Source organism: Lepus europaeus, chromosome 3 (assembly GCF_033115175.1).
Source record: "Lepus europaeus isolate LE1 chromosome 3, mLepTim1.pri, whole genome shotgun sequence".
NCBI lineage: Eukaryota > Metazoa > Chordata > Mammalia > Lagomorpha > Leporidae > Lepus > Lepus europaeus.
Genome location: NC_084829.1, coordinates 72,158,496 through 72,183,096, shown reverse-complemented (window position 1 = coordinate 72,183,096; position 24,601 = coordinate 72,158,496). Strand labels below are relative to the sequence as shown.

The 24,601-nt window shown below is 38.8% G+C and overlaps 1 pseudogene; it reads right to left on the bottom strand.

Annotated features, from left to right (window-relative positions):
- LOC133756574 (synembryn-A-like) overlaps positions 1-24,601 on the bottom strand; it is an 85,908-nt pseudogene that overhangs the window by 47,545 nt on the left and 13,762 nt on the right.

Genomic DNA, 24,601 nt, shown 5'->3' with positions numbered 1-24,601 from the left:
AGAAAATGTAGATTCTTGTCAGTTGCAATGGGTGGATGGTGCATATCCTCTTTAAGGAGAATCCGAAAGATTTGTCATGACAAAACACAAATTATATTTTAACTTTAGGATGTAAGTATACAGTGTATTTCTTTGGCAGATAAGAGTTGCATATCTTTATAGGATACAATGTGGTGTTTCAGTGCCTTTGTTAATTGGATATTGATCAACTTGGGGTTTTCCATCATCTCAAACATTTATCATTTCTTTGTGATGGCAATTTCAAAATTCTTTCTTTAGCTATGTTGAATTTTACAACACAATATTGCTGACTATAATCATCTTCTGCATAATAGAATATCAGAATTATTCCTTTTGTATGGCTATGACTTGGTACCTAATATTCCATCTCTCCTCATTCTCTGCCTCCTGCCCCTAGTCTCTGTTAACCAATAGTCTGATTTCTACTTCTATGAGCTCAGCATCTTTAGTTTCCACATGTGAAGGAAGTCATACAGTATTTTTAAAAAAATATTTATTTATTTTTTAAATTATTTTGTTTTACTTATTTAAAAGGCAAGTTATATATATGTTATATATACATATATACACGTATATACATATATATACATATATATGTATATACATACATACATGTATATATACATATATATGTATATACATATATATATATCTTCCATCTGCTGGTTCATTACCCAGATGGCCACAATGGCCAGAGTTGGGTTGATCCAGAGCTAAGAGCCAGGAGCTTCATCTGGGTTGCCCATGTGTGTGCAGGGACTGAAGGACTTGGGCCATCCACTACTGCTTTCTCAGACCATCATCAGAGAGCTGGATTGGAAGAGGACCAGCCAGGGCATGAACTGATGCCCGTATGGGTTGCTGGTGCCCCAGACAAGACTTAACCTAGATTTAATTTAACCCCAAATAATACTTAGCACTGGCCCCAGTATTTGTCTTTTTGTGCATGGTTTATTTCACATAACATGTGATCTCCTGATCTACCCATGTTGCTGCAAATGATGGGGTTTTGTTGATGGCATATAGACTAAATCCATTGTATTTATCTAAAATAAATACAGTAGAAATTATTGCTCAGATGCAGTTTTATTAATTTTTCTTTTATAAAGTTTTACTTATTTATTTTCAATTCATTTGAAAGGTAGAAAAACACACAGAAATCTTCTATCCATTGGTTCACTCTCCTAATGTCTACAACAACCAGGGCTGAGTGATACTGAAGCCAAGAGTCCAGAGCTTAATTTTGGTCTCCCACATGATGTCAAGGACGCAATTACTTGATCCATTATCTGCTGCCTTTCAGGATATGTATTAGCAGGAAGTTGGATCAAAATCAGAGGAGGGGAACTCATATTAGGCACCCTGATATGGGATGCTAGCATTCCAAATGGTGCTTTAACCATTGTGCCAAATGCCGATTCTGATTCTTCTCAAATAGATGTAAAAAACAAAAGACCTGAGCATCTCAACTCTAATGATGAGTTGATTAAATAGGTTGAACTACAGAATGTGATGAATTGTATTGCCATTTTCTGCAGCTGATTTCCATTTAAAAATCCTCACAAATTAATAAAATTAAAAATAGAATTAACAGCATGATGCTTTTGTTACCTATGTGCTTGACCTCCAAGAATAAAAGTCATTTGTCAGCCAGATGAACATTAGAAAAGATATTAAAAGTAATTGTTATCTGTGCAGAATATATAAAAAAATTTGTTTCACAAGTTCATTGATAATAGGGCATATTCAAAAAGTGTTTATTTTTGTCTGTTTATCTTTTTACCTACATATTATTACTATCAAATTAATTTTCTGAGCCTCTGTATGCTTGTTGAAGAGTAACTGCGTGGATGGATGATCCACTTGGTTTCTAGCTGTCACATTGGGAGTTTTCTTTGTGTGCAAGTTTTTTTTTTTAAACTAATTTATTTATTATTTGAAAGGCAGAGTTAAGAGATGCAGAGAGAGAGCGAGAGGAGAGAGCGAGAGAGAAAGAGAGAGAGAGAGAGAGAAGAAAAGAGAGTTAGAGATGTCTTCCATCCACTGGTTCACTCCCCAAATTGCTGCAACAGCTGGAGCTGAGCCAATCTGAATCCAGGAGCCAGGTGCTTATTCTGGGTATCCCACATGGGTGCAGGAGCCCAAGGACTTGGGCCATCTTCTACTGCTTTCCCAGGCCATAGCAGAGAGCTGGATTGGAAGTGGAGCAGCCAGGACTTGAACCGGTACCCACATGGGATGCCAGCATTGCAGGTGGTGGCTTTCCTTGCTATGCCATAGCGTTTACTCATTTTGAATTAGATATTCAATATATTCAATAGATATACAAATATGTATGTATTCTATTTCTTATATAAATTTTGGTCATTTTTCTAACTCCGTGTTTCACTTAACTAGTCTAATTTATTGACATGAAGTCAGATATAATATCTCATCTTTTTAAAGATATGTAGTTATAATTCTCTCTTTTGTGATATTGATAATTGTTCTCTCCTGGTATGTGTGTTTTTAATACTTTTGTCAATGGTTTATTTCAGTAGTGTATGTAAGAATAAATACTTGCATTGATTTTTCTCTGGGGTATTTTGTTAATCCATTTATCAACTTCTTATCTTTTTTGCCTTCTGTCCACATTTTTAAAAATTTATTTTCTGTTCTTTTTTAAATAAACTTGCTGACATCAGTTGTATATAACTGATTTTTGCCTTTCTTCTTTTCAAATATAGTCAGTTAAGGCTATCAAGCAGTTTCTAAATAAGGCTTTAACTGCAATTTACAAGTTAGACTGCGTTGTGTTTCCATTATTGTTTAAGTCTTTTTTTTTTTTTGGTGATTTCCACTGTGATTTTTTTTTTTGACAAATATTTTAGAAGTCTATTGTGGGGCCCATGCTGTGGCACAGTGGGTTAAAGCCCCAGCCTGCAGCGCCAGCATCCCATATGGGTGCCAGTTCGAGTCCCAGCTGCCTCTCTTCCGATCTAGCTCTCTGCTATTGGCCTCAGAAAGGAGTGGAAGATGGCCCAAGTCCTTGGGCCCCTGCACTCGCCTGGGAGACCTGCAAGAAGCTCCTGGATCCTGGCTTAGGATCAGCTCAGCTGTAGATGTTGTGGTCATTTGGGGAGTGAACCAGCAGAATGGAAGTCTTCTCTCTCTCTGGCTCTACCTGTGTCTGTAACTCTTTCAAATAAATAAAATAATTATTTAAAAAAATTTTTAAAAATGGAAGTCTATTGTGTATTGAATTAAGATTAATTTTAAAATTTACATTTCCTTTATTACTAATGTATATTTAGTTATATATTCTTTTAGTTGTTAATCCAGAGTTAAAAGGTTTCCTGCATTTTTAGTCTAATATCAGTGAATACATTTGTCAGATACTATGTAATGTTAAAAATATAAGAAATCAGCTTATCATCTGCCACTTTTTAAGCTATTGCTGCTTTTTGTTATTGTCTACTTTAATTCTGCATACATCTTAAATCCCATACAACATTATTGTTACTATTTTCTACCATCATAATGATTTAGACATTCCTCTTCTTTAATTGCCATATTTCTGGTGCAAATTATTATCTTTTTACCCAAGGAACTCATTCATCTTTTGTATTTTGTTTTGTTGTGATTTAAAGGTAACGTTTTCAAATATGTAGGTTTATGTGAAATATGACTATTTTCGTCCCATTTTTGAAGGCAATGATTCCTTTATTTTCTGGCTTCAATCATTTGTCTTATCTGGGATTCAGTCTTACTGTGGTTCCTTGGATATAATATTTTTATTGTAGTTTTAAAAGTATATGGCTGCTTTTATAATTATCCTTTCCAAGTAGTTTTACTAAGATGTGCTTGGACATTGTCTTGATTGTGGAGTTTTTTATGTTATTACTTAGTAACTTTCACTGTTCACAAAATTATTATCTGGTACTTCTTCAAATATTGCTTTTGTTCTACTAATTCTTTCCTGCTCTTAAATTTTCTTGACATATATGTTATGCTTTAAAAAATCATATACTAGGTATACTTGTATTTTCTATCCTCTTTTCTGCTCCATGCACCAGTTTGTATAATTTCTACTGAATTTATCTGTTTCCCATTTCTCTTACACTCAATCTGTTTTTTTTTTTAAATTTATTTGACAGGTAGAGTTTTAGGCAGTGTGAGAGAGAGACAGAGAGAAAGGTCTTCCTTCCATTGGTTCACTCCCAAAATGGCTGCTACAGCCAGCGCTGCGCCAGTCCGAAGCCAGGAGCCAGGTGCTTCCTCCTGGTCTCCCAAGTGGGTGCAGGGGGCCAAGTACTTGGGCCATCCTCCACTGTCCTCCTGGGTCACAGCAGAGAGCTGGACTGGAAGAGGAGCAACCGGGACTAGAACCCAGCACCCATATGATGCTGGCGCCACAGGCAGAGTGATCCACGGCGCTGGCCCTACTCAGTGTTTTTTTTTTTTTTCATAGGCAGAGTGGACAGTGAAAGAGAGAGAGAGAGAGACAGAGAGAAAGGTCTTCCTTTTGCCGTTGGTTCACCCTCCAATGGCCGCTGCGGCTGGCGCGCTGCAGCTGGTGCAACGCGATGATCTGAAGCTAGGAGCCAGGTGCTTCTCCTGGTCTCCCATGGGGTGCAGGTCCCAAGCACTTGGGCCATCCTCCACTGCCTTCCCGGGTCGCAGCAGAGAGCTGGCCTGGAACAGGGGCAACTGGGACAGAATCTGGCGCCCCGACCGGGACTAGAACCCAGTGTGCCGGCGCCACAAGGCGGAGGATTAGCCTAGTGAGCCACAGCACCAGCCATCAATCTGTTTTTAAAACACTATTATTCATTTGTCTTTTTTATAGTTCCAATTTATAATCAACTTCTCTATCTTGTTACTTATTTTCCAATAAATCAGTTACGATTTTTTAAGTCTATGATAATCTAATATATAGTTCATTTTGATTGTATTCATTTTCTTGGTTAAATTTTTAGATATTTTTGATAATGTTTTGCTTAATAACTGATTTTATGTATTCGTGAAAAAATCATAGAAGCTCTGGAGACTATTATCTTATTTCTGAGAGGATTTATTTCAGCTTCTTCTAGGTGCTGAAAATAATGGAAATTTATCTTTATATAATAATGAGCCAATTCAAGCCTGAATCTAAGACTTTAAAGCCTTCCTCTGTTTATAATTAGTATGTAGTCTTAAGATGTCATCCTTTACAATTTTTTTTAAAGATTTATTTATTTGAAAGGCAGAGTTACAGAGAGAGGAGACAATCTTCCATACTCAGGTTTACTCCTCAGATGGCTGCAGCAGCCAAGAGCTTCTTCCAGATCTCCCACATGGATGTAGAGGCCCAAGCACTTGGGCCATCTTCTGCTGCTTTTCCCGGGCACATTAACAAGGATATGGATTGGAAGTGGAACAGCTTGTTTTCTAACCCATGTGGCCCATATGGCATGTTTGCATCACTGGCAAAGGCTTAAACTGCTATGACATAGCACCCCCCTCAAGTTTTTTCCCCCCAAAGAAATAATTTATTTAATGAGTACAAATTTCATAAGTACAACTTTAGTAATACAGTGATTCTTTACTCCATACCCCACACTCCCACCCCCACTCCCACCCAACCTCCTCCTCCCTCTCCCATTCCCACTCCCATTCTCCAATAAGATTAAAAAAAAGATTCAATTTCAATTAATTTTATATACAGAATACCAACTCTAAACTAAGTAAAGATTTCAACAATTTGCACACATGACAAAAACACACACACACAAACTATTTGAGAACAAGTTTTACAGTCAGTGACTCCTGTTAATTTAACAATTAACAGTCTTGGGGCTGGCACCGTGGTGCACTAGGTTAATCCTCTGCCTGTGGCCCCAGCATCCCATATTGGCACGGGGTTCTAGTCCCAGCTGCTCCTCTTCCAGTCTAGCTCTCTGCTATGGCCTCGGAGGGCAGTGGAGGATGGCCCAGGTGCTTGGGCCCCTGTACCGGCTTGGGAGACCAGGAGGAAGCACCTGGCTCCTGGCTTCGGATTGGTGCAGCTCTGGCTGTTGGGGCCATTTTGGGAGTGAACCAACGGAAGGAAGACCTTTCTCTCTGTCCCTCTCACTGTTGGTAACTCTACCTGTCGAATAAACAAATGAAATCTTTAAAAAAAAATTAACAGTCTTATATATGACATCAGTGATCACCAGAGGCTCTTGATATGAGCTGCTAAGGCTATGGAAGCCTTTTGGATCCACAATCTCTGTTAGCATTTAGACAAGGCCATAGCAAAGTGGAAGTTCTCTCTTCCCTCTAACGAAAATACATCCTTCTTTTACGGCCACTTCTTTATGCTGGGGTCTTGCGCACAGAGATCCTTCATGTAGAACATTGTTTTTGCCACAGTGTCTTGCCTTTCTATGCCTGAAATTTTCTCATTGGCTTTTTAGCCAGACCAGAATGCCTTAAGGGATGATTCTGAGGTCAGCGTGCTATTTAAAGAGATTGTTATTCTCTGAGTCTGCTGTGAGGACTGCTTCCCTTGTTGGAACATTCTGTCCTTTTTAATTCTGTCTATTATCATTACCAGACACTTAATTTTATTTATATGATCCCTTTAACATGTAATCCTATCTGAATGATCACTTTAACACTTAATATGGTCACTTTAACACTTAAGATGACATTTTCACCTCCCGGCTTAAATGGTATTTGGGGTACTATGGCAAGTTTTTAAACTGTACCCTTAGAAGTATATCTGTAGGAATGTATGGAGAACTATGCAGCTTTACAGGTACAAACTTCCTCCTCCCTTTCTTATTCCCACTCACTTTTTACTGAGATGTATTTTCAGTTGACTTTATACACGTATGATTAATTCTATGTTAAGTAAAGAGTTCAACAAATAGTATGAGGAAGAAGGAAAAAACTATTCCTCGATAGTCAAGACAAGCACTGTTCAATTCATTGCTTCTCAAAGTGTTAATTTCACATCTACATATTTCCTTTTAGGTGCTGTATTAATTATTACAGATAAGGGAGAACATATGTTTGTCCCTTTGGGAATGGCTTATTTCACTCAGTATGTTGTTTTCTTTTCTTTTCTTTTTTCTTTTTGACAGGCAGAGTGGACAGTGAGAGAGAGAGAGAGAGAGAGAGAGAGAAAGGTCTTCCTTTTGCCGTTGGTTCACCCTCCAATGGCCGCCGTGGCTGGTGTGCTGTGGCTGGCGCAACGTGATGATCTGAAGCCAGGAGCCAGGTGCTTCTCCTGGTCTCCCATGGGGTGCAGGTCCCAAGGACTTGGGCCATCCTCCACTGCACTCCTGGGTCACAGCAGAGAGCTGGCCTGGAACAGGGGCAACCGGGACAGAACCGGCACCCTGACCAAGACTAGAACCTGGTGTGCCGGCGCCGCAAGGCGGAGGATTATCCTAGTGAGCTGCAGCGCCAGCCCAGTATGTTGTTTTCAAGATTTATCCATTTTAATTGCAAATGACTGGATTTCCTTTCTTTTCTTTTCTTCTTCTTTTTTTTTTAACCATTGTGTAGTATCCCATAGAGTACATATCCCACAATTTCTTTATCCAGTCCTTAGTTGAAAGACATTTAGGTTTATTCCATGTCTTAGCTATTGGGAATGGAGCTCCAGTAAACATGGTGGTGCAGATAATTCTTTTATTTGCTGTTTTCATTTCCCTTGGGTAAATATCCAGGAGTGGGATGCCTGGGTCATATAGTAGGTCTAAATTCAGTTTTCTTAGGTATCTCCAAACTGTCTTCCGTAGTGTTTTACCAATTTACTTTTCCACTAACAGTGGATTAGGGTACCTTTTTCCCCACATCCTCACCAAAATTTGTTGTTTGTTGATTTATGTATGAAAGCCATTCTAACTGGGGTGAGATAAAACCTCATTGAGATTTTGATTTGCATTTCCCTCATAGCTAGTGATCCTGAACATTTTTTCATGTGTCTGTTGGCCATTTGGATTTCCTCTTTTGAAAAATGTCTGTTTAAGTCCTTTGCAAATTTCTTAACTGGGTTGTTTGGTTTGTTTTTGTTGAGTTTCTTGATCTCTTTTTATATTCTGGTTATTAATCCTTTATCAGTTATATAGTTTACAAATAAATTCTTCCATTCTTGCCTCTTCATTTTCCTGACTATTTCTTTTGCAGTACAGAGCTTCTCAGTTTGATGTAATCCCATTTGTTAATTTTAGCTTTTGTTGCCTGTGCCTCTGGGGTCTTTTCCAAGAACTCTTTGCCTGCACCAGTGTCTTGCAGGGTTTCTTCAATGTCCTCAAATACTTTGAAGCTATCGGTTCATAGATTTAATTCATTTTGAGTGGATTTTTGTGTAAGGTATAAGGTAGGAGTCCTGCATCATACTTTTGCATGTGGAAATACAGTTTTCCCAGCACCATTTGTTGAAGAGACTGTCCTTGCTCCAGGGATTGGTTTTAGCTCATTGGTCAAAGATAAGTTGGATGTACATGCTTGGATTGATTTCTGGTATTTCTGTCTGTTCCATTGGTCTGTTCATCCGTTTTTATATCAGTACCATGCTGTTTTGATTACAAATGCCTAGCAGTATGTCTTGAAATTTCATATTGTGATGTCTCCGGCTTTTTAACAGAACTTTTGTAGACTTTACCAGGATCTTGCATGCCGTTAGGAATTGGCATATGCTGCTACAGAAAAAGAGTTTTTGGGCCAGTGCTGTGGCACGATGGATTAAAGCCCTGGCCTGAAGTGCCAGCACCCTCTATGGGTGCCAGTTCTAGTCCCTGCTGCTCCTCTTCTGATCCAGCTCTCTGCTATGGCCTGGGATAGCAGCAGAAGATGGCCCAAGTCCTTGGGCCCCTGCACCCATGTGGGATACCTGGAAGTAGCTTCTGGCTCCTGGTTCTGGATCAGTGCAGCTCCAGCTGTTGCAGTGATCTGGGGAGTGAACCAGCAGATGGAAGACTTCCTTCTGTGTCTCTATCTCTGTAACTCTGTTTTTCAAATAAATAAAATAAATCTTTAAAAAAAATCAGAAGAAAATGAGCTTCAGAATATCAGGTACTGTTATTTCCATTAGCTGAACTTTTTTTCACCTCAGATTTTCTTGCCTTGGCAGCCTTGAATTCCTATTTTTTCTTTTCAGATGGTGGTACTGTGGGAAGCCCTGGTTCCCCTCTCAGTTTTTTTTTTTTTTTTTGGGGGGGGGGAATTTTATTCAACAAAGAGTGCATTATTGGGAAAGCAGGTTAGAATTTTAGTGTGTTATCAGTGTATTGACCGTTTCCACAGGGTCTTTTTTTTTTTTTTTTTTTTGACAGATAAAGTTAGACAGTGAGAGAGAGAGACAGAGAGAAAGGTCTTCCTTCTGTTGGCTCACCCCCCAAATGGCTGCTACGACTGGAGCTATGCTGACCCGAAGCCAGGAGCCAGGTGCTTCCTCCTGGTCTCCCATGCGGGTGGAGGGCCCTGCGGGGCATGAGGGTGGCAAAGAAGGTGTGCTCTGCCTCTGGGCGCAGGTGACCTGAGGGCTGTGACCCTTCGTGATGATGGTGCTGAGGCAGGCTCGGCTCAGTCTCGGGCTGCGGCTTCGTGTCTTCTCCTTGCCACCCTGAACAGGAGGAGGAAGCCATTCCTTTGCATGCCCGCCCTGCTTGGCTGCGTGCCGGGGCTGGGCCGGGGGGCTACGGGGCTTCACCACCTGGTTGGACCTGCCCGGGGTGCCGATGACCCCGTGGATGATTACCATGAGCCCCCTGGCAGGGAGACCATTGGGGACTGGATGGGGAGGAACCGGGCTGCTGACAATGACAGCGAGGGCCTGGGCGACACCAACCACGGTGGGTTCAACGGCTATGCCGGCAGCCTCTTCTCCAGCGGGCCCTGCAGGAGGGATGATGAGGAGGCGGATGCCATCTACGCAGCTCTGGACAAGAAGATGGCGCCGAGAGGAAGTCAGATGGGTAGAGTCTGAGTTGTTTATGAGGAAACTTGATTGGGCACAGGCATCAGGAGAGATGACGTCAGCGCGTGGATTCTATGGAAACCGAGTGCACTATAGGGTAACCTTTAAAACGATTGGCTGGCTTCTCTTCCCCTCCCCTATAGCTTTGCGGTTTTTTGCTTTAAAAGAGGCTTACTGCACAATAATAAATGAGTTCCTTCTTGACTCGATTCCCTGCGGTGTCTGATTGTCTCTGGGATCAAGGGAGGCTGGGGAATGGGTGAGCGGTGCGCTTACCTTTCCTCAGACCCAGTCCATCCTCATTCGGGTGGACTAAGACCCTGCAGGGTGCAAGCACTTGGACCATCCTCCACTGCCTTCCCAGGCCACAGCAGAGAGCTGGACTGGAAGAGGAGCAGCTGGGACTAGAACCCTGTGCCCATATGGGATGCCAGGGCCTCAGGCGGAGGATTAACCAAGTGAGCCACGACGCCGTCCCCTCTGTAGGGTCTTGACCTGTTGAGTCCCTGCTTTCTAGGTATCTCTGTGTGATGCCTCCAAACACTGTGCTCATGGATTCTCTCTGGATGTATTTGGTGAGTTAGTCAGTCATTAGCATATGCAAAAGATGTGTCTAAATCTTTTTGGTATGTAGTACTGACGAAACATGGAAAAATTAAACTCTGTTTCCTTAGTCTTGGCTGGTACATTTTCTTTCAATTCACAAAGTTTATAATAGAAAAAGTAGGTCCCTACTCTATTACTTTTCATCCCATTCCACTTCCAGGAGGCGGCTACTTTCGATTTTTTTAGTTGCTTCTTCAAGAATTTACCTCTGTAATTCTAGATAATATATATATATATAGTGCTTTCTCACAACACTTAGAGATTGATTTCCTATTATAGTATCTAAAGATTTTTAAACTATGTTGCATCTCATTTTTTCAAGTATAGTCCACATTACAGAATTTGATTAAGCATTTTTCATTCTTGTTACGACAGGGAATATTGTCTGCTATTCAAATGATTAGTGAATATGATTTTGTCCTCTTTCTTTTACTGCTATGTATACTTCCTGGATTTAATTATTGTCTCATTTCTTCCATTTTCTTAGATTTTTTTCCAATCTAAAATTAAGTCTACCCATGTCATCCAATAGCTCTTTAGATTACCACTGTATTATTTCCTGTATGATAAAACTTGGCAGTTAATATGTGGCTTAAATTTTCCCTTCCTGTAGATTTTTCTTCTGGTGCCTTCACATTTCTTCTAGATTAGCTCTGTGAAATGATAATTGTTGTTCTCAAGGCTGGCATTGTGCTGGAATGGGGTAAAGCCACTGCTGTGATGCCAGCATCACATTTGGCATTTGCTGGGTCAAGATCCAGTTGCCCCACATCTGATCCAGCTCCTTGTCAATGCACCTGGAAAAGCAGCAGAAGATGGCCCAAGTGCTTAGGCTCCTGCACCCATGTGGGAGACCTGGAAGCACCCATGTGGGAGACCTGGATAAGCTCTGGGCTTCTTTTATTAGCATGGTCCAGCTTTGGCCTTTGTGGCTATCTGGGGAGTAAACCAGTGGGTAGAAGATCATGCTCTTGCTCTTAGCCTCCCACCTCCAACTCTGCCTTTCAAATAAGTAAAAAAATAAAAACTTAATAATAAAAAAATTGCCATTCTGCTATTCTCCTTTTAGAAGTTTCAGGAATTTTCTGTACATTGCTGCTATGCTTGATTTTTTTTGTTGTTGTTTAAGACTTGTTTTATTTGAAAGGCAAAGTTACAGAGAGAGTGAGAGAGAGAGAGATTTCTGCTATCTGCTTGTTCACTCCCCAAATGGTCTAAAGGCCAGAGCTGAGTCAGAGAGAAGGCAAGATCCTGGAATTCCATGAAGGTCTCTCATATGAGTGGCAGGGGCCAAAGTACTTGGGCCATCTTCCACTGCTTTCCCAAGTGCATTATTGGGGAGCTGAATCTGAATTGGAGGAGCTGGGGTTCTAACCAGAGCCCGTATGGGATGCTGTTGTTTTGGACAGAGGCTTAGCTTGCTACACCACAATGCTGGCCACTCCTGTGCTGGATTCTTATTTCTTATATCATGCTTTTTTTTTTTTTTTTAAACTACTCCCTCATTTTGGTGAATCATATGCTCCAGTAGCTTTCTGAGAAGGGTTGCACAGGAAATAAGTATTTGGAAATCATGATTGTCTGTAAGTGTCTCTATTCTATGTTCATACTATAGTTACATCTTAGTAAGACAAATGCTACATAGAAAATGCTTTTGCCTAGAATTTTGAAGGTGTCACATTTTATTTTCTGGTTTCCAATATTTTCATTGAGAAGTTCAGTAACACTCATATTCTCAATTCCTTGTGGTAATTATTATTAAGCTCATAGAATCTTCTCTTTTCTCCTAAAAATTCATAGCCAGGAGTCTTAGAATATTTTATTCTGTACCTTGGTTTCAGTTAGAAACTTTGTGTGTTTTTCAGTTTTGCAAAAATTTTTGCACTATTTTTTTTCAACTCTTCTGAAGTCCTAGTGGGTTTTGACATCCTGGACTTCATCATCTTCTTTCTCTTTGCCTATGTTTTTTGTTTTATTTTTAGGAATATTTTATCTCCCACTTTATGATATTCACTTTTGCTATTGTGTTGTCAATTTCTAGGATCTAGTTTTTAAGTTTCTTAATGTTCTTCAAAAGCAACATCTTGTTCTCTCATTTTATAAATAGAATGTACTTTCTTATCCCTGAGGATGGGTAATATAGTTTTAAAAAATATCCACGTCGCTATGACATTTGTTGGATTTGTATATAAACATAATGTTTTCTGGCAGGATATGAGCTCCCTTTGCTTGGAAAGTACTGTAGTCCTTTTAGTCTCCCAATGAAGCTATAAACTTCTTAATAGACACTTTATGCATATTTGGCAGCACTGATTTAAAAAGTAGAGTGAATAGCAAGAATAGGAATTTGGAGTATTAGAGGTTTTGGTGATAGTAAAAGTAATGTATGTATAGAATATTTTATATAAAACAATGATTTGGGGGAAATTCATACTTCAGAGCAATGAAAACATACCTTTCCTTCCCAGATCTACCAGTGAATTTTCACCTATGCTGTCCTAAGATACACCATGCTGGTGTAAATCCAAATAAGTACTAATGATTGAAAATTTATAAATTTACATAAATTAGTACTACATGGTCCTAAATCAATTCATTAGGTTAATTCCTATGAGAAGCACTTCCATTTTGACTATGCAGGCTCAAAACGTGCCTCCTCTTTCATCTACTCTGCTTTTGCAAATGAACCTCTCATTCTCCAGTCTTTGCATATCTTGCAGTAGTACTTTGTCTAAACTTTTATTTCATTAAATCTAGGATAGTAGAATAGCCTCTGAAATAGCCTTCACACTTGATGGTTTCAATAAATCTTGAAATATTCCTGTCAAACTTAGCTTGATCAAGTGGAGCTCTGACCAGATAATCCTCTGTAAAGAATAAAAATTCCGTAGACAAAGAGATCACACAAACAAGACAAGTATCTGCTAATACTAACTGATAGAATCAAAAAGGGAGAGAAAGATCCAACATGGGAAGTGGGATACACAGCAGACTCATAGGATGGCAGATGTCCTAGACAGCACTCCGGCCTCAGAATCAGCCCTCAAGGCATTCAGATCCGGCTGAAGAGCCCATGAGAGTATAGCAGGCATGGAAAGCCAAGATATCATGGAAAAAAAAAAAAGACCTAAATGAATGATCTCTGTGAGTGAGATCCCAGTGGAAAGAACGGGTCCTTCAAAGAAGGAGGTACCCTTCTCCGAAGGGAGGAGAGAACCTCCACTTTGACTATGACCCTATCGGAACAATATCAAAGTCAGCGAACTCTAAAGGCTTCCATAGCCCTGGCAACTCATGACTAGAGCCCAGGGAGATTACTGACGCCATGAACAGGAGTGTCAAATTGTTAAGTCAGCAACAGGAGTCACTGTGTACTTACACCCCATGCGGGATCTGTCCCTAATGTGTCGTCTAAAGCCAAGTGATGCTAGGACTGGTACTGAAACAGTATTTTTATACTTTGCGTTTCTGTGTGGGCGCAGACTGATGAGGTCTTTGCTAATTATATACTGAAGTGATCTTCTGTATATAAAGAGAATTGGAAATGAAAAAAAAAAAACAAAACAACCTGGTGTTAAAATGGAAATGGCATAGAAAATTAATTATTTTGAAAAAAAAATTATGTAGGATCTCTGTCTTTAATGTGCTGTACATTGCTATTTAATGCTATAATTAGTAATCCAATGGTAGTTTTTTCACTTGATGTTGCTATATGGGCAAAATGTTGAAATCTTTACCTAGTATATACTAAACTGATCTTCTGTATACAAAGAGAATTGAAAATGAATCTTTACATGAATGGAAGGGGAGAGGGAGCGGGAGGGGGGAGGGTTGCGGGCGGGAGGGAAGTTATGGGAGGGGGGAAGCCATTGTAACCCATAGGCTATACTTTGGAAATTTATATTCATTAAATAAAAGTTTAATAAAAAAAAAAGAATAAAAATTCCTTGGTAGGCAACTAATTGTCTACCCAATTAAATGCTAATTCTTTTTTTTAAAAAAAGATTTATTTATTTGAAAGGCAGAGTTAGAGTTGGAGTTAGAGTTAGAGTTAGAGAGAGAGAGAGAGAGCGAGAGAGAGAGAGAGATCTTCGATCCTCTGGTTCACTCTCCAAATGGCCACAACTGTTGGCCCATCTGAAGGCAGGAGCCAGGAGCTTTTTCTGGGTCTCCCACATGGATGCAGGGCCCAAGGACTTGAGCCATCCTCCACTGCCCTCCCGGGTCATAGCAGAGAGCTGGATGGGAAATGGAGCAGCCGGGACTGAACGGGTGCCCATATGGGATGCTGGCAGTGCAGGAAGCAGCTTTACTCACTGTGCCACTAAACCGGCACCCCTAGGTGCGAATTCTTTTTTTTTTTTTTTTAAGATTTATTTATTTATTTGAAAGTCAGAGTTAAACAGAGAGAGGAGAGGGAGAGGGAGAGGGAGACGAGAAGGAGAGAGGTCTTCCCTCCGCTGGTTCACTCCCAATTGGCCGCAACAACTGGAGCTGCACCGATCTGGAGCCAGGAGCCAGGAGCCTCTTCTGGATCTCCCACGTGGGTGCAGGGGCCAAGGACTTGGACCATCTTCTATTGCTCCCCCAGACCATAGCAGAGAGCTGGATCAGAAGAGGAGCAGCTGGGACTAGAACTGGCGCCTATGTGGGATGCCGGCACTGCAGGCAGTGGCTTAACCCGACACGCCACAGCACCGGCCCCAGTGCAAATCCTTAAACTTGCCATTCAATCATTCTTTTCCATTTGTCCTCTGATATTTTTACCTAATATATTCTGGACTCCAATAAACAAAATTATCTGGCATTCTTTTGCAAATTCGTATTACCCCAGGATCCAGGCAGGGAAGGTTTTTAGTGAAGTAGGTTTAAACATATTTTTTTCCTTGAGGTATAATTGACATATAGTCATTAAAGTACACATTTTGAGAACTTGCATCCTACGCATACATTCATGAAGTTGTAACTACAATCCAGATAATGAAAATATCTCTCATCCCCAAAAGTTTTCTTACAGCACAGGAAGGTGCACCACGGGCTGGCCCAGAGGACCAGAAGACATTCAGGGTGTGAATCCCTCCTCTATGGGTCGTTTTTAAGCCTATGATTCTGCCTATATGACTTAGGCCATGAAATAGAGTCCCAGCCAACAAACATCCAACAGATGCAGCCAAGTGTTTGACTCTCTTCTGAAAAATGGATTTCTTTTTCTTTCACTTATTGTCCTCAAAGAGTACTTGTTTCCTGCAGCCAAAACAAACACACTTGAAGATGATGATATGTATTGTACCCAGGTACAAAAGGGAAAGGATTATCTGGCACAGAACCAATGGTTTTGACATGCTCCCTAGTTTCTGCCAGCACAACACACCTGATTAACTATGAGGATCATCCCATAAACTATGAACGTTTTTCTCTCTTTCATTCTCTCCTTTTTTTTTTTCCCTCTCTAGTATGAATCTGGGTGTGGATAAAGTCATTCCAAATGGAAGACCTAAATAATGAGTCTGTATGATTGGAGATTATAAGGGCTTGAATTTACATGCAAAGCCCTGGGGTATGCGGAACCACCCAGTCTACTGTAGATAGAGTACAAATCCTGAAGGGACTGAGCAATAACTGATTTTGGCATGAATATCAGCCACATCCATGTGCAAACAATGTTAATGGTTCCCACTCACACCCGTTTTCTTTCTAAAGGCAATATACATAAACACATTGCTCTATTTCATAATTTTAATCAGAGAGATTATTATTTCTTATCTTCTGCTATGGGGTGTAATTGAGAATCAAACATTGTTACATTAAATATATAAGAACAACCAGGCCGGCGCCGTGGCTTAACAGGCTAATCCTCCGCCTTGCGGCGCCAGCACACCAGGTTCTAGTCCCGGTCGGGGAGCCGGATTCTATCCCAGTTGCCCCTCTTCCAGGCCAGCTCTCTGCTGTGACCCAGGAGTGCAGTGGAGGATGGCCCAAGTCCTTGGGCCCTGCACCCCATGGGAGACCAGGAGAAGCACCTGGCTCCTGGCTTCGGATCAGCGAGATGCGCTGGCCACAGCGGCCATTGGAGGGCGAACCAATGGCAAAAAGGAAGACCTTTCTCTCTGTCTCTCTCTCTCACTATCCACTCTGCCTGTCAAAAAAATAAATAAAAAAATTAAAAAAAAATATAAGGACAACCACACTTCAGATAGTTTTGAACTAGGAATACCTTGAGCAGGGCTGAACCCTGTTCCTGAGGAAGATGGTACTAGAATTCAAATATAGGCTTTTGAAGCAGAGGTCAAGGTCTAGTAGCCTGAGGCTATTTAAGGACTGCTTGCAAGTTTGATTTACCAAAAGGATAACCTAGGATACCATTTAAGGCGTTGCAGGGATCACTGAAAATCTTCCATTTGTGAAATTGTGAGTGAATAAAATATCATTGCAAATGAACACTATGTTGGCACTTTTAAGGTAAACTTATGATGGGAATATAAAAGTAAACAATTAGGAGTCTAGCTGGATGAATTTTCATAAAGTGCATATACCTGTATATCCTCTACCTGTATAAAAAAAATTGACCATAGTTATTCCTTTTTGCCATTACTCAATAAGGTAACCAGTGTTTTGGTATGCAACATTATTGATTAGTTTTATTTGTTTTGAGGTTTATACAAATGAAGAGATAGAACATTTACAATTTGTACTTTTTTATAGGTTAAAGATTTATCTATAGTTTGTGTAGGAATTGTTTATTTTCTTCATTGCTGAATAATATTCCATCTTGTAAATATGCCATGGTTTATTTGTTCTGTTGGTAGATATTTGATTTTTTCAATGTCTGCTTGCCTCTAATAGTACTACTCTTTACATTTTCATATATGATATTTGTTATATATAAGTATGCATTTCTGAAGGGTGAGATTGTTAGTTTGTAGGATATGCTTATGTTCAGATTAGTAAATATGACGAAAGGACAAGTACATATTTACACTTTCCATTGTCTTCATTCTTCCAATGCCTCATCTGGGATTGTTTTGTTTTCCTTTTGTCTGAATAATAACATTTATGATTTTTTTCTTAGGCCTCCTAACAAATATTTCCTACTGTTTTTGTGAATTTGGAAGCATCTTTATTTCGCCTTCATTTTTAAAAAGTATATTTCTTTGGGTGTAGAATTTTGGACAGTATTTTTCTGCTCAATATTTTAAAATTGTGATTGCATTTTCTTTTGGTATTCATTCTTTCTGTTCAGAAATAGGATGTCAATCTTAATATTGCTCTTTTAAAAATTGTGGCTGATTACACCTTTTTATCTTTGGTTTTTAGCTGTTTTATGCTGAAAACATGATTAGGTATAGCTTTCTTTTCAGTTTTTTTTCCTTTTTTATTTCTTGAATATATGGTTTCTATCTTTCATTAATTTTGAAAAATTCTCACTCATGATCTCAATAAATTGCTTGATTTTCTTTATATAAAACCATGTTTCATGAGTAAATATGGCTTGATTCCTTTTTAACCTGGAAATGTGTAAATAAGATTTGCTTGTTATTTCTTTTTCTTACCTAATTGTCCTGGTTATAACCTCTAGTACAATGTTAAATAGGAGTGATGTGGGCAAATATATTTGTTTTGCTTCTTTTCTTAGAGCAAAGCGCTCAACCTTTTACCATTAAGTATGGTGTTAGTGGTAGGTTTTCATAGATACCATTTATCCAGTTGAAGAAATTTCCCATTTCTAGCTTGTTGAGTGTTCTATTGTAAAAGAGTGTTGAAGTTTTTCAAATTTTTTTCTTTGTACATTGAAATAATCATATACTTTTTGTATTTATTGTATTTACTGTGCATTATGTTAAGTTTTGAAAATTAAACCAACCTGCATTCCTGAAATAAATACAATCAATTTTATATACTGTATTAGATTCAGTTAGAATTTTTCCTTATGCATTTACAATGTCTACTGATTTTTAATTTTAGTTTTGCTTGTTTTATCTTCTCAAAATTTTTTTAAAAAGATGTTTGTTTATTCAAAAGGCAGAGTTGCGGAGAGAGAGGGAGAGACAAAGACAGAGATAGATAGATAGGTAGATAGATAGAGAGAGAGAGAGAGAGAATCTTCTATCCACTTGTTCATTCCCCGGATGGCTGTAACAATTGTGGCTGAGCCAGGCTGAAGGCAGGAGACAGAATCTTCTTTGAAGTGTCCTATGTGGATTGCAGAGGCCCAAGTGTTTGGGCCATCTCCCATTGCTTTCCAAGTCACATTAGCAGGCGGCTGTATTGGAAATGGAGCAACTGGGACTTGAACCAACAGCTATATCAGATGCCATTATTGCAGGTGGGGCTGAACTCGATATGCCACAGCATCAGCCCTTACTTGTTTTATCTTTCTTTGGTTTTGTCATCAGGGTAATATATTAGCTTCATACAATGAGTTGGGAATTGTTCTTCTCTATTTTATGGAAGTGTTTGTGATTTATATTGATTATTTTTTGAATATTTGCAGAACTTACCAAGGAAATTATTTGGGTCTGAAAGTTTATTACTAGTTGAACCTCTTCACTTGTTGTAGATCTCTTAAGAGTTACTATTTTTTCTTTTGTTAGCTTTGGTAATTTATATCTTTCTAGGAATTTTTCATCTAATTTTTAGCATGCTGTTGTTCGTGATATTATCATGTAATCCTTTATTTTCTGAAGACCTGTATTATTAATTCTCCTTTTTCATTCCTGATTTTAGTAATTTAAGTTTTCTGTTTTCATTTTGTCCAATCTACACAGAAATTATTGCTATTTAAAAATTATTTAAGGACATATTTTTCTCTTTTATCCTTCAAGGGCTCAAATGAAATATATAGGCAGTTTCACTATAAGGCGTGATTCACATTCTGTTCTACATTTTCTATTGTTTTCTCTTCAAATGTTAGTTTGGAGATTTTATTACTATCTTCTAGTTCACTAATTCTTTCTCCATCTTTGGCTATTCTACAGGTGAAACTTGCAACACTCTTAATATAGTTATTTTTATCTTTTAAATTTTTATTTACTTATTTTCATTTTAGTTAGAGAGAGAGAGAGAAACAGTGAAAGAGAACAAAAAGTGAGATCTTCCACTCACTAGTTTACTCTCCATATGCTCACAACAGCCAGGTGTGAGCCAGGCTAAAAGCCAGAGGCCCAGAGCTCAATTTAGTTCTCCCACATGGGCCAAAGGAACCTATGAGCTTGAGCCATTATCTGCTGCCTCCTAGGATGTGCCTTAGCTGGAAACTGGATCACAGAAAGAGGAGCTGGGACACAGACTGGCACTCTGATATGGGATGTGTGTATCCCAGGGGACGGATGTTTTAAACATTATGCCAAATGCCCACAGTGATGATTATTTTTAAATTTTAGAATTTATATTTTATTTTTTCTTGGAGATTTAAAATCTTTGGTTAAGTTTTCAATTTGTCATACTTTTCCTTAAAGATATCATTCACACTTATTTTAGAATCCATGTCTGGGGCTGGTGCTGTGGCACAGTGGGTTACCACCCTGGCCTGAAGCGCTGGCATCCCATATGGGCGCCGATTCTAGTCCTGGCTGCTGCACTTCAACCCAGCTCTCTGCTATGGCCTGGGAAAGCAGTGGAAGGTAGCCCAAGTCCTTGGGCCCCTGTACCAGTGTGGGAGATCGGGAAGAAGCTCCTGGCTCCTGGCTTCAGATCGGCGCAGCTCTGGCCATTGCAGCCAATTGTGGAGTGAACCATCAGATGGAAGATCTCTCTCCCTCTCTCTCTGCCTCTCCTCTCTCTTTGTAAGTCTGACTTTCAAATAAATAAATAAATCTTTTTTTTTTTTTTAAAAGAGTGCATGTCTGATAACTCTAAAGTCTGGAACAACTGTGGATCTGTTTTAGGCTACTTCTTGATCTTATTTAGTGAGAAAACTGGTAATTACTGATTGAATGCCAACCAATCACAGATGTTTTAGATGATAATATCTTACACCTCATGAGGAGACTTATGCTTGGTCAGGAGAGTAAAGACAGACTGCATCAATCCAGGATTATGCTCCCTTGATACTGGGTCATTAATTATAACACATTTTGGAAAATTAACCCCTCTATTTTAGAGGCAAGAGGCTTTGAATTTTAAGATACAATCTAGGAAATGAATCTTTGAGGATTTTACTTCAGTATCTGTGACTGTATAAATGCCAACATATTTCTTGGTTAGGAATGATCAATAGAAATAAAATAAGCTGTGCTTCTTTTAAGCATGGAGGTTCTTCATACTGGAACACTGCAGGATGTTTTCTTCACTGTCCCTCAGAGTAGTGGCAGTTAGCATACCGCTTCTCAGAGTAAGTACTAAATAATGCTTTGTCATTAATTTGAACACCAGAGGTGTTTGCTTTGAGTGTCCCATTTCAAAGATTGTTAGTACTAATTGTGGAACCAACCAAGTAAAAACACTCATAAAATTCAGTTTTGTTATGTTTATGACTATCTGTTAATCCATTTTAAAACTTAGTAGTAAACATACTCTTTCCTCTCCTTCCACTCTTCACGTCTTTCCCCCTCAACGCCCCTCTATGCCCACATCCATTGTTGTCTGTCTATGTTACTCTGGGCTCTGGGCACTGGATCTCCCTTTAACCAACATTCTGTATCGACCCCATTGCAATGATTGATTATTCAGCATCATCGTGGGCATATCCTATACAATACTTAATTTTGGGGGGTCACCATAAATCTTTCCTAAGTGCTTATCTTAAACCTCTTTCCTGAATGTTACTTGAGAAGAAACTATAGGAAGCTTTATTAAATAAGTCAGTCCCAACAAATTCTAAATCACTGCTGATTTCTCAGAAGTTTTGGGTTGGTAGCATGCACTTCACAGTTGTGGGCTGATCAAACCAAAGCATTAATTATGGAGAAAAAAATGTTAAATATGGCTTCAGATATTTCATGTTATATCAACAAGAGTTGAGAATTGGATCATGAAAGGGAATTTTATTTCGAATAAACTTTTTTTAAAGAATGAACAAAACTAATTTTCCTTGAATTCTTTTGCAAATAAAATGAAGAGAAAATCATTGAGTTCAATTAAATAATACTGTAATTTTATATTTTAGTTTATAAAACTAAGTATTGTTTATTATAGTACCTTGAAACACAGAGGGCACAAACCTGTCAGATAAGACAAAATGTTGACTTTCTATAATAAGACAAAGGATTATTTTCAATGTAAAGCGATGTTAATGTTTTTAGATGGAAAAACTCATTGGAATATGAATTCCCAAGTTTTTTTTATAAGAAAGCACTTTAGTAAGCCAGTGTAGAATGCTGACATTTGGCTCACATGTACATAGTGAGTCAGTGATGTGTTTAGACTGGAATAATTTAAGGGAAGAGAAATTTTAAAGGCTGTGCACTGGCCAATGTAGTTGAGGAAGTGACCTGGCAAAGTCTAAGCATGCAGCTTAGTGATATCCCAAAAGGCATTTATTAGTGCTACATTGTGATTAAAGAAATGTATCCTCAACAGAATGGCTGTGAATGTACATTTTTTTCTCTCTTAAAGAAATCACTTGAGGCCACTCCTTTGAGTCATCATGAAGTTGAGAGTTATACATTTCCAGTAAGTAATCATTGTGTTCCTACCTCTTTCCAGGAAGGAACAGCTTCTTAAACTCAATTCTCCCTGCCAAAGAAAGATTTCATTTGTGAGAAGTGATTTGAAAATTGTGTAGGAATTCCTATTTTGTGCTCTTTATATTAAAGCAAGGAACATAGTCAAGAGAAACAGCAGTGTAAACACAGTTAAACTTATTTTCACAAGACTAATTAGTAAGCCCAACCAATTCTGTTAGTTTATGAAGATAAAGTGTTCCTAAATTAGATTAAGATTTTATGACACAAGGAATAAAAAGCTAAGGAGAAATCCACTTAGTTTATTGTACTGAAAATTTAGACATACTCCATCTGAAAGTTAGTGATATCTTTTCAATACACAGGTGAGGAAGCTCTGTATGGGAAGATTATCTAGGTCCACTGTGACTGTGTCATCAGATCAGGTATATTTACCAGGAGCCTAACATCATTTTGAGAGGTTGGATTGGCAGCATTTTTTTTTTTTTTGGACAGGCAGAGTGGACAGTGAGAAGGAGAGACAGAGAGAAAGGTCTTCCTTTTCCGTTGATTCACCCCCAAATGGCTGCTGTGGCCTGATCTGAAGCCAGGAGCCAGGTGCTTCCTCCTGATCTCCCATGTGGGTGCAGGGCCCAAGCACTTGGGCCATCCTCCACTGCACTCCTGGGCCACAGCAGAGAGCTAGACTGGAAGAGGAGCAACTAGAGCTAGAACCCGGTGTGCCAGTGCTGCAGGCGAAGGATTAGCCTGTTGAGCCATGGTGCTGGCCCGCAGCATTTGGGATCAAAGACTTGTACCTCCTAAATATGTTTTGGGAATTCAATGTGGGAAAAGATTCTGCCTTTGGGAAAGTAAAATAACAGGAAGCTAGAATTAAAGTAACATAATCTAGGTAATACTGTGCCATGCACCAAAGCTACTTTAAATAGTACTCATCAAAATGTAACACTGTTAATACCAGAATCAATAAACAGATCAGTGAAACAAAGTAGAAACTACAGAAGTAGATTTTAGTAGATACAAGAATTAGTATATTATCCATCAACATGGTTGAATGGTAGTAGAATGGGTTATTGCATTATAATTTTTAAAAATGTGCTGTGATGATTGGCTGATATTTGGAAAACATGAAGTTAGAATTGTATTAATTATTTGATAAACAGAGATATTGGCAAGAGACAGAAAGAGAAAGGGAGAGAGAGGGGGGCAGAGAGAATTTTCATTTACTTGTTCGCTCCCCCAAATGCTCCTAGTGACTGGTGATGGACCAGGACGAAGCTGGGAACAAGGAGCTCAATCCAGATATCTCAAATGGATGATAGGAACTCAAATATTTGAGTCATCATTGGCTGTTACCAGAGTGTGCAGTAGCAGGAAGCTGGAATCAGAAGCAGAACTGAGATTCAAACCCAGGTACTGTGATATTGGATACAGGTATCTTAAGTTTCATCTTGCTAGGCCAACTGTCTTCCTCTTTACCTTGTTTTATATGACGAAGTAAATTATAGATGGATTAAAAAGTTAATTATAAAATATAAACCATGTTTTATTTTGTTCTACAAGTTGTTTATTAATTTCAGAATGAAAAATGGTAACTTTCCAGAGGAGAAACTTGGTAAATAACATTCTCATAGTGATAAAGGTTAAAATCACCAATAATGAAACTAACTGCATCTCATCTGCTGTGAAGCATCTAGGCAGACACAATATTGAATTCTCTTCCATAAAGATCATTATTGATGTGTAAATGCTTTTTCTGGGGTCAGCTTTGTGATGTAATGGGTAAAGTTACAGACTGACACCAGTATCACATATAGGTGCCAGATTGTGTCCTGGCTGCTCTGCTTCAGATACAGCTCCCTGCTAATGAATCTTTTTGTATCATATTTTCCAATTTTTATACCCTTTCTTTCTTTGTTTTTTAATTTACCTTTTTAAAATTTTATTTAAGATATATAAATTTCATGTATTTCCTATGTAGAGATTCAGAAACATAATGATACTTCCCACCCTACCCTCCCTCATGCCCATACTCTCACCGTTCTTCCTCCTCCTACTCCTATTCCCATTCTTAACTTTTGCAAAGATCTATTTTCAGTTAACTTTATATTTGTAAGATTAATCCTACACTAAGTAAAGAGTTCAATGAATAGTATGAAGAAGAAAACAGTGTTCCACAATAATCAAGACAAGGACTGTAAATAATCATCGAATCACAAAATATCAATTTCACTCCTATAGATTATGTTTTAGTTACGCTGTTATTTACCATGAATCAGATATTTGTCTTTTTTGGGACTGACTTATTTCACTTAGTATATTGGTTTCCAGTCGCATCCATTTTGTTGCAAATGATAGGATTTCATTCTTTTTACTATTGTGTAGGATTCCATTGTGTATATATAATATAATTTCTTTA